The sequence below is a fragment of the Trichosurus vulpecula genome, chromosome 1 (assembly GCF_011100635.1).
Source record: "Trichosurus vulpecula isolate mTriVul1 chromosome 1, mTriVul1.pri, whole genome shotgun sequence".
Classification (NCBI taxonomy): Eukaryota; Metazoa; Chordata; class Mammalia; order Diprotodontia; family Phalangeridae; genus Trichosurus; species Trichosurus vulpecula.
This window is the reverse complement of record NC_050573.1, coordinates 258,337,813-258,351,414: the sequence shown is the minus strand read 5'-3', so window position 1 is coordinate 258,351,414 and position 13,602 is coordinate 258,337,813. Positions and strand designations below refer to the sequence as shown.

Below are 13,602 nucleotides of genomic sequence, written 5' to 3'. Positions count from 1 at the left end.
TTCTATATGATGCATTTCAAATACTATTCTATCATGTGAAGTTCAGAATCAATCAATGAATTAAGAAGCAGTTATTAAGTGCTTAATAAATGCCAGGTGAGACAGCTAGGTGGCACAGTGGATGGACTGCTGGACTTGAAGTCAGGAAGACTCATCCTCATGGGTTCAAATCTGGCCTCAGACACTTACTAGCTGTGTGCCCCTGGGCAAGTCACTTAACCCTGTTTGTCTCAGTTCTTCATCTGTAAAGTGAGTCAGAGAAGGAAATGGCAAACCATTCCAGTATTTTATCCCAAGAAAACCCCAAAGAGGGTCATGAAGAGTTGGACACCACTGAAAACGATTGAACAACAACAACAACTCACCCTTCATCAGTACCATCTACCCCTGTGAGTGGAGGGCTGAGTAATGCGCTTCTCCCAAATCCTTCACTTAAAGAAAGCGCCCAGGCCAATGACATCTTCATTTTCCATTCAATTAGCATCCTTTTGCACTTTTCCATTATTACCTTGTACAAGATATCTCCCCTACCCCCACTTTTCAGCTTCCTTCGGTGTGTTGTTTTCCTTCATCAAACTGAAGGCTCCTTGAAGGCAGGGACCCTGGGCTTAGCACAGTGCTAGGCATATGGCAGGCACTTAATTAATGTCTATTGACTAACTGATTAGATTATTGGCCATGGGACTGAAAAGGAGGATAGATTCAAGAGCTATGGAAGAATTGACCAATCAATAGGATTATTAGGTCTTCGATATGGGACAAAGATAAGTTAAATTTTGAGACTAGGAGAATAATGGTATCGTGAATAGAAACAGCCAAGTCAGAAGAGGAAACAGATTTGGGGAAAGGGGAACGAAAATTTACTACCTGAATGACCTTGGGTCTCTTACTGCATTTCACCTCTGGGCCTCAATTTCCTCATATGAAGGATTACACCACTCTCTAAAGTTCCTACTAGCTTAAAATTCTATGATCTTTGCTGAGTTTGATTTTGGACATGCTAAATTTGATGTACCAGAGGGATATGCAAGTAAGGCTAGATTTGATATCAACTATATTCTAAAATGATCTACAATTAATTTTTAACTACTATACAATAGAAATATTCAATCATACCCAGTCATCTAGGTTCATAATCTCAGTCATCTTTGACTTTTTTTTCTGTCCCTCCATTCAATAAATTACCCAATCCCATGGAATGCACCACCATAATATGCTTCCCCTCTCTCTGCTCACATACCCACTACTATAGGCCCTTAATATCTTTCTTGCAGACTACTTTACTAATGTCCACCATTGGCTTGCTTGCTCCCCGTCTCTTCCCTTTCCCATCTATCTAGTTGACAAAATAATCATTCTAAGACACACATATAGCCACGCTGCTTCCCTGCTCAAAAGCTTTCAGTGGCTCTCTGTTGTTTTTATTTTTTAGGATAAACTCCTTGGTTTGGTATCGCTGGTCTTCCAAAATCTGGCTCCAATCTACATTTTCAGCTTTATTTCATTTTACTCTGATTAATGCATTCTCTGCTATAGTCAAATTGGACATTTAGCTATTCCTTTAACTTAAAATTCCATCTCCCTTCTTAGCATCTATATAAACCACCTTCCATGGCTAGAGTGAACTTCATCCTCCTCTAATAAAAACTATATATTCAGAATCCTAATCTGCCTTTAGCATTCAGCTCAAATCAGCCCAGGTGCCACTTTTTCTATGAAGAGTTCCACACTCATTCCCCTCTCTTACCCCATTGTCATTGTTCTCTACCTCCTCAAATTTTCCTAAATCACTTTGTTTGGATCTCTCTGTTGCCCTTTTTATTTCCTATATTAAACTATGGTGTCTTTCTATTGCTCTGTTAAAACACAAACACCTTGAGGTTGAGGAATGTTTTTGCCTTTGTAATTACATCACCTAACATGTGCTTTGTACATAGCCCCTTGCTGAATAGAATTAAGCACTTTTTTAAGGATAGCAGAAGCACCCCTATAACAAAGGACAGATATATCACCCTAGGGAACTCCCATATTCATAGACCTTTCCCAACTTTGGATCAGTCTTATCTTGAAAATAGCAGCTTCATTATCTTCATGCTTCCTACTTTCTTTCTCTAAGTTCAAAACATCACTGTGGAAAAACTTTTCCTCATTCACTTTCATGCCACATATTCTTTCCCTTAACTCAACAAATAATTATTTCTTTAAGTTCAAATGAGCTTCACCTTTAGGAATTTATATAGAGTGGCCATAAAGCCCTTTGAATTTCACCACTATATCTTTGTGATTATTTTCTCTGTTCTAGTTACTCACCTAAATACACCATTTGTTCATCTCTCCCACTACCATCTTGGAGCCTATTTCAATGCCTTCTTCCTCATCACCACTTTCTCTTGCTTCTATTTGTTCATTGCCCTTTGATAGCATCACACAGAGGTATAATTGGCCATCTTCTGTAAACTATTTAGTTTAGACATCACCTTAACTTTCTTATTTCAATGAAGTTCTATTCCTTAAATGCACTTTGTTTTTTTCCCACATAACCTAGTTAATGCCATTAAATGTATACATATATAATACATGTGTGCATATACATATGTAGAAATATACATTTGTATAGAAATACACATGTATATACATATGTTCCTTACTCCTTCTATCAGCGCAGATCAGCAACCATTCTACAACTTAAAGTCTTATTAATACTGCTTTATGATACAGCTCATTCTTCCATGGTATCGATATAGCCTTAAAGGAGTCAGAGCTACAAAGGACCTCACAGGTCATTATTCCAACCCTCTCCCTTTGCAGAGGAGGAAGCTGAAGCCCAGAGGGTGGAGTGATTTGCCCAGGTCACACAAGTACTAAGTAGCAGAGGTGGGTTTGAATGAAAGTCTTATAACTACAAATCCAGTGCTTCAACTATTATATCACAGGCCTAAACAAAAGTATTCCTCCTCCAACTCTCAAACAAAAATACAGCAATAAGTTTGATACATTCTTTGCATCCCTTTCGCGTGGCAGAACTCTTGGTAAATATTGAGCGCTTAATAAATGTTGTTGATTCATTGATTGTATAATCATCCTGTATAATGTGGTTTGCCTTCATGGCTGACGGTGCGGTCTGCTTCTGGAAGGAACCATCAAGTTTGTCTTCGTCACCTATCTTCTCTCTTTCAGCACTACATTTTTCTTCCCAAGGATCCAGAAACATTCCAGGTCGCCTGCAGCACTCTGTGTGCCTACGTTTCCTGACCCATAATCTGTTTCTTTAGCTATTTTCCATGACAAAAATCTACCGGCCAGGGCTAATGCCACCCTAGCCAGATATACATGTGCACATGCAATACTTCTCAGCTAACATACTTACTTTTCAACTGAAGACATTATTCCTTAACCCAACAGAATATCTCAACCAATGTGAATTTTAAGGGATTTTGGAAGCACCTAAGAGAAACAAACCTAAAGGGATATGTTTAGGCAGTTGAGAATTTTGCAACTCCTCAAATCATAGGATCAAGGTGGCAGTCTACCCCTGACTGTGACTGGCTCTGTGTTTCCTCATTGTGGATGCTAAAGCATTTCCACAGCCTTGTTAGAGGCCTCGGCAAGTCTGATGATCAAGCCATTTATTTATTCTCTGAGAGCATTCCACACTGGATATCAAAGGTTCAGCACTCATTCCCCCCTCCCCCCCACCCTGCCAGTAATGTTCTGTTTCCAATGGAGATGGGAACAAGATGTCCTTTTGAGATGTAAATGCACTAAAACTGACAGTTGAGCAACCCTGCTGACCTCTGAGGAAGAGGCTAAAAAGAATAAAGTCTACATAAATAAAAGAAATAGAAAGTAGCCAGGCACTTACACTCACAAATAACCCAGTGAAGAGCAGAAATGATTAAGTTAAAAGCTTCATTAGTACTAAGGAACTCCTGCAGACCGGCAATGCTAGAACAATGATGAAGTATTTACTTGTCAAAGAGGACAGACACTTCTCTTGTGACACACCAGGTATTCATTAGGGGAAGTGCAGCCTTGCTAAATAGTATGCCAGCTCATAAAGCATCTTGGGCAGCAAACAGCCATAACTAACAGAAGGATGATGGATCATTCAGCTGTGGAGAGAAGATGCATAATCGAAGAAATCAAAAGGCTCTGTATTTAAATTTGAATGTTGGAATGAGTGACACCCTAAACAGGAGATCACCAAAGGGGGAGTCTTCATATCAGATTGAGTTGTGCTAAATGTCAACCTACAAAACTAGAAACAAAATAAAATCATATCTGGGAATGCTTTTTTGCAAATTCTAAACTGACTCATGCTAATATTTGTAACAATAAAAAGTCTGCACTGCTATTAAGAGCAGCCAACAAGATTATTTTAAGAATACTAAGATACAGAATAATGGCTTTAAAAAAAAGACCACCTCCAATTTATTTCCTAGGTAACATTTATTTCCTTAGGGAATGCAAGGTATAGTTGCTACTCTTTCTTTGCAAAAGAGATAGATAGATGATAGATAGATAGATACATACATACATACATAGATGAGAGAGAAAGAGGTAAAGAGAGACAGACACAAAGAGAGAAACAGAGACAGACGGAGACAGACACACAGAACAAGTGTACCTTAACTTCTGATAGAAAGAGTCACTAAGAATACAGGCTTTTCATTTGATCCTCAAGAAGTGACTTGTAGCCTACTTGATTTTCTCATATTTTTAAAGGGCACTTAAGTTGAGCTCTGGGAAACTTCATTAAACAAAGTTCTTCTAAATGTATGCAAATCACCACTGTGTTTTGGTTTATAACATCTTTGCTCCACACAGTTATAGTAAATTAAATTTAAACACCCTTTAAATTATGAGAGAATTAATCAACCTCATTCTAAAATTACTCAAAAGTGTAACTGAAACATCACCACCAACCAGCCTAGATATATTCATCAGGTCACCATCATTCCCCCTCATGTATTACTTAATATTTACATTTGGATATTAGTATGACTGAGTCTCTAGAAACACACAACACTTTACACAAAATAAAGAAGTCCTCATTTTGAAGATTTGACTCAAGAGAGGACTAGAGAGCCTTCTCTCGCACTTTCCAGTTCTGATCCTTTGCTAACTCCTCCGTTTTTGGTAGTTAATATCAGGGACCTCTCATTTTTCTGGTGCTAGAATTCCCTCACCTACACAAATCTCTTGTTCACAGTCAAATAACTAGACGGTGTCAGGGTGGGATTCAAATCTATGTCTTCCTGATTCCAAGACCAACACTCCAGCCACTGCATCATAGTGCCTCCCAATTCTATGATTAACTTCATGACATCACAAAATGTCAGAGGTGGAAAGAAACATAGAGATTATCCAATCCAACTACCTCATTTTACCTCAGTTAGCAAAATTAGGGCCCAATAAATTGTGTGACTTGGCCACAATTACATCACTACTGCCTTGGTCTAAATCTAGGCATTTCCTCCAAAAACAAGATCAATTGGAATGGAAAGGATAATATGTAAGTCTAGAATAAGAAAGTGTTGATTATAAACCACACTAGAATTTTATACAAGGCAGATATGCAGAAAAAACTAGAATCAAAATGGAAATTAATGGCAGAATAATTTTCTTTTATTTTTAGAACTTCTACTGATACCTGTCAGATTAGTGCAAGGTACAAGCCTAAAGCAGTTTTGGCACCTACAATTTATTTGTTCATATCTCGACTACCACAGGAAGGTAATTAAAGATTTTGGGTTAAAGTTTTTTTTTTTCCATTCAGGGCCTTGGGACAAAAAATTAATAAAAATCTCTTCAAATAAAATCATAAAATAAACTAAATCATAAAAACGACAATGTCAAGAACTTAAAAGTAAGACTGTCCTTAAATTTTATTTTTATTGTAAACAAAATATTAGACTTTCAAAATGATATCTTGTTTGATATACACTTGACAATGCATTGTTCTGGTGCTAAAAGAGTATTTATTGAATGGATGATTGATATTCAAATGAAATCATGACTCAGGTTCAAGTCAGGCATGAATGGCAGTCATTCATTTTGTGACCTTGCACCAGTCACCTCTCTAGGATTCAGTTTCCTCATTTGCATGAGGGTTTGGGCTAGATAACCTCTAGCTTGAAAATCTATGGGTCCATAAAACTGTCAATGATACAAATACTACTGTGATCTAGGACCAAATTTCCATCTTAGTCCTATGCCATTAAAAAAATTACCTTGTCTCATTCACCCTTAATATATTTAATCATAATTTCTTTTTTTTTCCAGACCTGTGACTTAATCAGTATAGGGAATTTTCTGTGAGGAAATTCCCTCAGTTAATGTAGATCAGTAACTGTTTAGCAATTCATACTCCTAGAAAGTTGCCTGGGGCAATGAAATGTTAAATGATTTGTTCTGTATCATATAACCAGTATGTGTCTAAGGCAGGATTTGAAGTCAGGTTTCACTGACCCTATCACCAGCCCTCGATCCTTTAAGCCATTCTTATTTTCGGCTATGTATGTACATATGTATTTGTGTGTGTATTCATATGATGGATATTAGGACAATCCTAAACATTATGATATTATAAAATTTTTCTGATAGTAATCAAAAAGAGACCCCAGGGAAGAAGGTACATTTTTTTCACAGGAGTTACAGCCAGGTATCCTGGTAAATATTTAATAAGCAAGTCTCTGAGTAATGCAACACATTTTTAATGTAAATCTGCACCATTAACATTTTCTCCATCACTTTTGTAAATCTATAGGCAATCAACAAAACAATAAAGAAAGCCCTCATTTGTGTTATTTGACAATATCTAAGGTATAAATGCTTACCCTGAAAATTTAACAATCATCTCTCTCCAGCCAGTAATAAGCTGGCTCCAGCACATAACATGGATTCAGATAAATTCCAAGAACAGAAGCACATTTCTATAGCAGTTTACAAATTACAAAGTATTTTCATAAACATGATCTCATTTGATTCTCAGAAAAACCCTGTGAAAAACCCTCATACGCACTGTTATCCCCATTTTGCAAATGAAAAAACTGAAGCTTAGAGTCATTCAGTAACTTGCCCAGGATCATATCACTAACAAGTAGCAAAGCCAAAAACAAGGCCCCACAATCTACCACCTTGCTTAATATGTGTGTATACACACACACACACATATATGCATGTATGTATATATGTATGTATGTATATACGTATGCATGTAAAAAGAAGTATTAGGAACTACTAATCTTAAACTTTGCCCCTCATCACACAAAGAACATTAAGGAGGTACAATCTAGTGCTCAGCTTAAATTCTCTCACACACACACTCACCTAAAACTCTATGAAGGCACAGCAGGAACTTTCCAAAACCATATATTTTCTGTTCTCTGAAATGGCAGCTTACTATGGAACTTAAAGGTTTCCAAGCACTTGATCCAGGGACTGGTAAATCCTAATTATCTGCAATGGAGAAAAATACACTTCTAATTAGCTAGCCAAGCCCACACTGCCTTGTTTGCTTACAGAAACAGCAAGTCAAATTCAGCGGGTCTAGATCAAATGGAACTTATATTTCTGCACATTTGTACGGTATGTATAATGCAAAAATGACTTAACCCTACTGGGACACGTCACCCCAAAAATCAAAACAGCTTGCATTTACACAGTATTTTTTCCTCTGATGATGCTGTGAGCTGAGTAGTGAAAATACAATTTTCTTCATTTTACAGATGAGGAAACTGAGACCCAAAGGGATGAAATTACTTCCCCAAAGTCTCAGGGCTAGTAAGTGTCAGAACGAGGACTCCAACCAAATGTCTGCAGCAAAAACAGTGCTTTTCCCACTCTATCCCATTGCCTCTCTATTTTGCTATTTCTGTTATTGTCCAGTCCTTTCAGTCGTGCTGACCTTTTGTGACCCCGTTTGGGATTTTCTTGGCAAAGATAATGGAATGATTTGCCATTTCCTTCTTCAGCTCATTTTACATTTTTTTTTTCAGGGTCACCCAGCTAGAAAGTGTCTGAGGTCTTCCTGACTCTAGGCCCGGTACTCTATCCAGCGTGCCACCTAACTGCCTCACTTTACTACTTCAGTACAGAATCTGAGAATGTTAGAGTTGTTAAGTATCTTAAGCACAGTCTAGTTCAAGATGTTGGTTATAAATAAGTAAGAAAAGAGAGACTGAGAGAAATGAAGTGACCTGCTGAATATCATCCAAGTAACCAAGGCATCACTTGTTCAAAGTCAAGTATCATGATTCTTAGTTTGGTGTTCTTAGCATTTACAAACTCAAGGAAAAAGAAGACATATTTTGTTATCGTTCTAATTTCCCACAAGGAGATTGTGTTGTTGTTGTTGTGTGTTTTTCATTCTTGAAGAGGACTACAAGGAAAAGGAAGACGTATTTTGTTATCGTTCTAATTTCCCAAAAGGAGATTGTGTTGTTGTTGTTGTGTGTTTGTTTCATTCTTGAAGAGGACCACAACATCAGGGAAATGATGACATGACTTGCGGTTAACTTTGATTTGAGTGAGGGAGGGCTGTGCAAGGTCACCGGCCTCACTTTCTCCTTCAGAGGCATCTGGGTCCAGTGGCTAATGTTCATCTGGATGACTGGAGATGGCTCAGGATGGATGCAATGGGAGACTCTGGCCCTTTCAAGCTAAGTTCTTTTCAGGTTCTCACTTTGAGTGAGGTAACATCCATTCAGTGAATAGGCCTCTTTAAGAAGTTGATTATAAACCACACTTGAGTTTCATAGGGGTCAGATGTGCAGAAAAAAAAACTAGAATCCAAACAGAAATTAAAGGGAGAAAAAGCTCTCTTTTAATTTTAGAACTTCTACTGGTACTTGTCAGGCTAATACAAGTACTGGTATATATCTATAGTTTGTTAGTTCGTATCTTGACTACCACAGGAAGGTAATTAAGTATTTTGGTTAAAAGGTTTTTTTTTTCCTTTTTGGCTTTTAGGACACAGAATTAGTAACTACTGATTTTGTTTCCTTGTTACAAAGTAAACAAGATTAAAATTGAAGCTAAAGCTCTCCAACATATCTCCTTACAAAGAATTTTTTAATTGCGAATAGATCACCAGTCAAGATAAATAGCAGAGTCATAACTAGCAATTCTGTCACCAGGGGTGAAGAGTATGGAAAGTGTCTTTGAATACTGTTAAAGATAACTTCGGTTTTGGGGGCGGTCATCCCTTGGGGATCGAGACAACAAATTCTGGGGAGAAAAAAGTGCCAAACCAGGGCAGAAACTCATATATTTTAACCAATTATTCTTCCTAACAAGGTGCTTTTTTCCTCTGGCTGATGGAATACACATGCTATCAGTGAATCCTAAATTTTAGCATTAATTGGAGAAAGCTGCAGTTTCTTCACCTGGATGAGGCAGTTCTGATGAGAAGACAAAATATGCGATGCAGGCATGCATCAATAGAGTTGACTATTCTAATCTATAAAACTTATAATAAAATTTACCTAAAGCACATGTAATGTTATACTCACTCATTGTGCTACATAGTAGATATAAATGGTAAAAAGTTTCACGAGTTATGGCAGTTAACATTACTTTTGCACAGTGAAACTATTCATAAACAAGTTAATTTCTTTGCATCTTCTTAGTGTGCCAGAATTTGTAAATGTTTTAATATTGACAATTTTCCCAGGTGTGAAAGCAGCCTGATTAAGTGAAGAAGGAATCTGAGGTTTAGAATCAAAAATATCAGATGGAACCCTGGCCCTGTTGATTATTACCTCTGTGCCCTTCGGCAAGATACTTGAGCTTGCCAGCTTCTATAAAATGATGGAATTGGTCTAGTTGGCCTTTAAGGTCTCATCCAGCTCTAAATGCTGATTTTAACACTCCAATTATCATCAACATCATACTAACATTTATCCACATTAAAAGACAAAGGTCTGGGAAGCTTATGTCCTTGGAGCTTTAGATATAATGTGCTTGACCTCCCCAGGCACTGATGTTCCCTCTACTACATCCATAAGGTCCCATCATAAAGCCAGTCTTATTCCTGGTCCCCCTTCCTGCCTCTCCCCACCCCCATTCCCTTTATATGAGGGCTTGATATTTTAAATTGTGTTTGTCCTTCTTTTTCTTTTTTTTTTGGAGGGGGGAAGGCAGGGCAATTGGGGTTAAGTGACTTGTCCAAGGTCACACAGTTAGTACATGTGTCAAGTGTCTGAGGCCGAATTTGAACTTAGGTCCTCCTGACTTCAGGGCTGGTGTTGTACTCACTGCACCACCTGGCTCCCCCTGTCCTTCATTTTCGAAGAGGACCATGGCATGGTATTACCTGACTTGAAGGAGTAAAACTTCTGAGTTGACCTGGGGATGGATGAAGGAAAAAAGGGCAGAAGGAGGCATAAGGAGGATTGGGGAAGAGGAGAGAGGTAAGGGAGATGAAGGGGAAAGAAGGAAATGGTCTTGGAACACAACTGTCTCTTTTGACCTAGCCATTAAAACACCCTAAAATGTTTGAAACAAGTTTACCTTCGGAATCAGGCTTATTATGCCTTGTGGGATTTCTCCTTCCCCCTAAAATACAGTGTTGACACTTAAAATACATCTCTCCCACTTGCTCCTCCTATCTTGATGTTCTTTTAAGGAGAGATAACTCAGCATTCCACAATTAAGGATAAGAAACAAAACTTGGGGAAAATTATCACATTGGTATAAAAATTAATTTTAGTAAACAATAAAAGTTTAAAAAGGCCATTTTTTCTGTTTTAAGCAAGGAGTTAAAGATCATGAAGATGCCAGGTGTCTGAACGGGTGATGAGAAAGGAACATTAAAAGGTAGAAATGAATAGAAAAGGGGATGTCACAGAGTCCACAAGATTGCCCAGGCTTCAATTTACTTGCATCTAAGCTATTATAAAAAAAGTACACACAATTCATAATGCTACTTCTTGTTTGGTCTTTTCCTGTAGCATGCCTTCAACCAATACTGTATTAGAAGTGTGAATGAGCGTGTGTGATACATCACTTACATAGTTGCTTCTCTCCCCCCACCCCTCACCCATTCTAGTGATGTGGCACCAATTTCCATCTATCTCACATGACTTGAAAGCACTTCTAATTTGGTAGCAGCATCACCCTAACCTCTATTGTTCATGGTAGATAGATAGATAGATAGATAGATAGATAGATAGATAGATAGATGATAGATAGATAGATGGATAGAATTGAACATCCATTGCTCTTACTCCTCCTAAACCTGAAGATGGCAGCTTTCCAAACTGACCATGAATTCCCCCTGACAGCCTTTCTCTCTATCCACTCGTAGGCAACCTGGCATTTGACACCTGAAAGGCAAAATTTTCATATGTGCAAATGAGGAGCAATAAAAACAGAAAATCTTCATTTTCTCTTCTTAAAGGAAAATGGTTTTAGTTTTATAATTTGGTGAAGAATAGATTAAATAACTTGTGATAAAGTAAATATACTTCCTTATTCAACTGACTTCTGTTCAATTCAACAAGGATTTCTTTTGTACCTAAAATGTGCTAAACACTCTACATGACAACCACAGTGGCACACCTAGGGTGGCTGCTAGTGTAGGTTCTTTTATCTGCTTTACTAAGGAAAGATACCTGTTTCAGGGGTCAACAGTCTTTATATTTGAATCACATAAAATACAAACACAGGAAATACAAGAAGAGAAATAAAGACCAACAGGACTCTACTGCCTGAATCAAATACACAAATTACATACTCCACTGGATCGAGAGAGCCTCTACCTCTGAGCAATTGGGGCTTCTGAACATATGGCCACTCACGAGTCTCCACCAGAGAATCACAACATCTTTCTCATAATCAAGCCCCCAAAGCAAAAGCTCACCTCTCACAATTAGGCTCAGTGCCTAATTAGAAATGAACAAAAGGTGTGTAAGCCTTCCTACAAGCGAGCAAGCTTCCCTTAAAGGGTTCCGCATGAGATCTGTTGATGGGTGGGGAAGATCTTATTCCCCATGCTGGAGATCCAATTTTCTAAAAAGTCTCTGCTCCTAAGGAGCTATTTGGTAATACAAATAAGTAAATAAATAACTTGAGGCACAGATACAGATAATAAATAACCTGATTAGAGAGAAAGCAACACAACCATCATCAATGCTCTCTACTCCTACTCATAAGCCACTGGCTGCTGCAGCTGGAGAAAGTCACAAACTGCTGAGTGGATCTGTTGAAAATTCATGCTATTTAATGACAACTGGACCCTATTCTTGTTGTTGTCACACAGCTATTAAGTGTCTGAGGTCAGATTTGAACTCAGGAAGATGAGTCTTCCTGATATCAGGTCTGGTACTTTGCTGCCTACCTGCCTTGGCAATCTTGCTATTCATCTCCAATTGACTCCCTATCATCGCTCCCAGAGGGGCTCTTCCAAGTCTTCTCATCTGTCTTGAAGCCCTTTCCTTCTCACTCAGACCACATTTTTCTTTTTTTAAAATAATATTCAGGCTAACTATTCAGGGCTTTATTGGTCTCCCATCCTTCACAGCTTAAAACCTCCCTATCTTCACTCACCAACTCCTTCTTTGCTCCAGGTCTCAGGGTATTAGCCTTCCTTTTTGCCAAGACTAATCCTTCTACTTGAAACCCTGATATCTCATCCTTCTGTCTTCTTGTCCCATTGATCATATTTAATCTCTCCTTATCTGGTGGTCCATTTTCCACAGTCAAGCTCAGATCTCCTCTCCCTCAATCTAAAAAACCAAAATGAACAACAAAAACTCAAACCCCTTGCTGGTGCCATCCTCTCAAGCTATCATACTATTTTCCCCCTTTCCTTCCCTTTTGAAATTCTAGACAGAGCAATTTATACATGCGGCCTCTGCTTCCTTCCAACAACAATTCATTCCCCCTTCCCCAATCTGATACCACCACTCTATTGGCACTCTTCAAAGCCACCAGTGACCTTTTCTCATTCCTTGCCCTTGATGTTGCATTTTCCCAGTCCTTCAGGCTGGTATTCTACTTAATCTCTCACCCCACCATTTCCAATCTGTTGCCAAGGCTTGTGAATTTCAACTTTGTAAGATCTCTCCAATGTACTCCTTTCCTCCTCTGATTCTGTCCCACTCTTGTGCAAGCCTTCACCTCTGCATAGCTGGACTATTGCAATAGACTGCTGATTGGTCTCCCTGCCACAAATCTCTCTCCACTCCAGTCAATCCTCTATTCAGCAGCAAAAGTGATTTTCCTAAAGTGAGAGCCAATCATGTTTCCCCCTACCCCCAACCCCATTCCATCCCCCACATAAACTCCAAAGGCTCCCTGTCACCTCCAAGATCAAATATAAAATCCTCTGTTTGGGTGATGGAGTGTTATGTTGAAGGAATAGAAAGTAGGTGAGTATGGATGGATTGTAGAGTATGTAGATGGGAGTAAAGTGTAAGAAAACTAGAAAAGCAGACAGAGGCCAGGTTCTGAAGAATTTTAAATGGCAGCCAAAGGACTTTATATTTGATTCTGAAGGTGACAGGGAGCCATTAGAATATATTAGGTAGGGGAGGTGACCCATCAGACCTACAGTTTCAGAAAATCACTTTGGCAGCTGAATGGAAAATGAATTGG

The 13,602-nt window shown here is 38.4% G+C and overlaps 1 protein-coding gene across 6 annotated transcripts in view; it reads right to left on the bottom strand.

Moving 5' to 3' along the window:
• Positions 1-13,602, bottom strand: part of DTNA (dystrobrevin alpha) — a 341,889-nt gene that overhangs the window by 235,141 nt on the left and 93,146 nt on the right. For 2 of the 6 annotated variants that reach the window (XM_036753005.1, XM_036753009.1), the window contains exon 2: positions 7,333-7,461. The exons of the other annotated variants lie outside the window; for them this stretch is intronic. The gene's annotated coding sequence lies outside the window, so the exon portion shown is untranslated. The remainder of the gene's footprint in view (positions 1-7,332; positions 7,462-13,602) is intronic. 6 annotated transcript variants of the gene reach the window in all.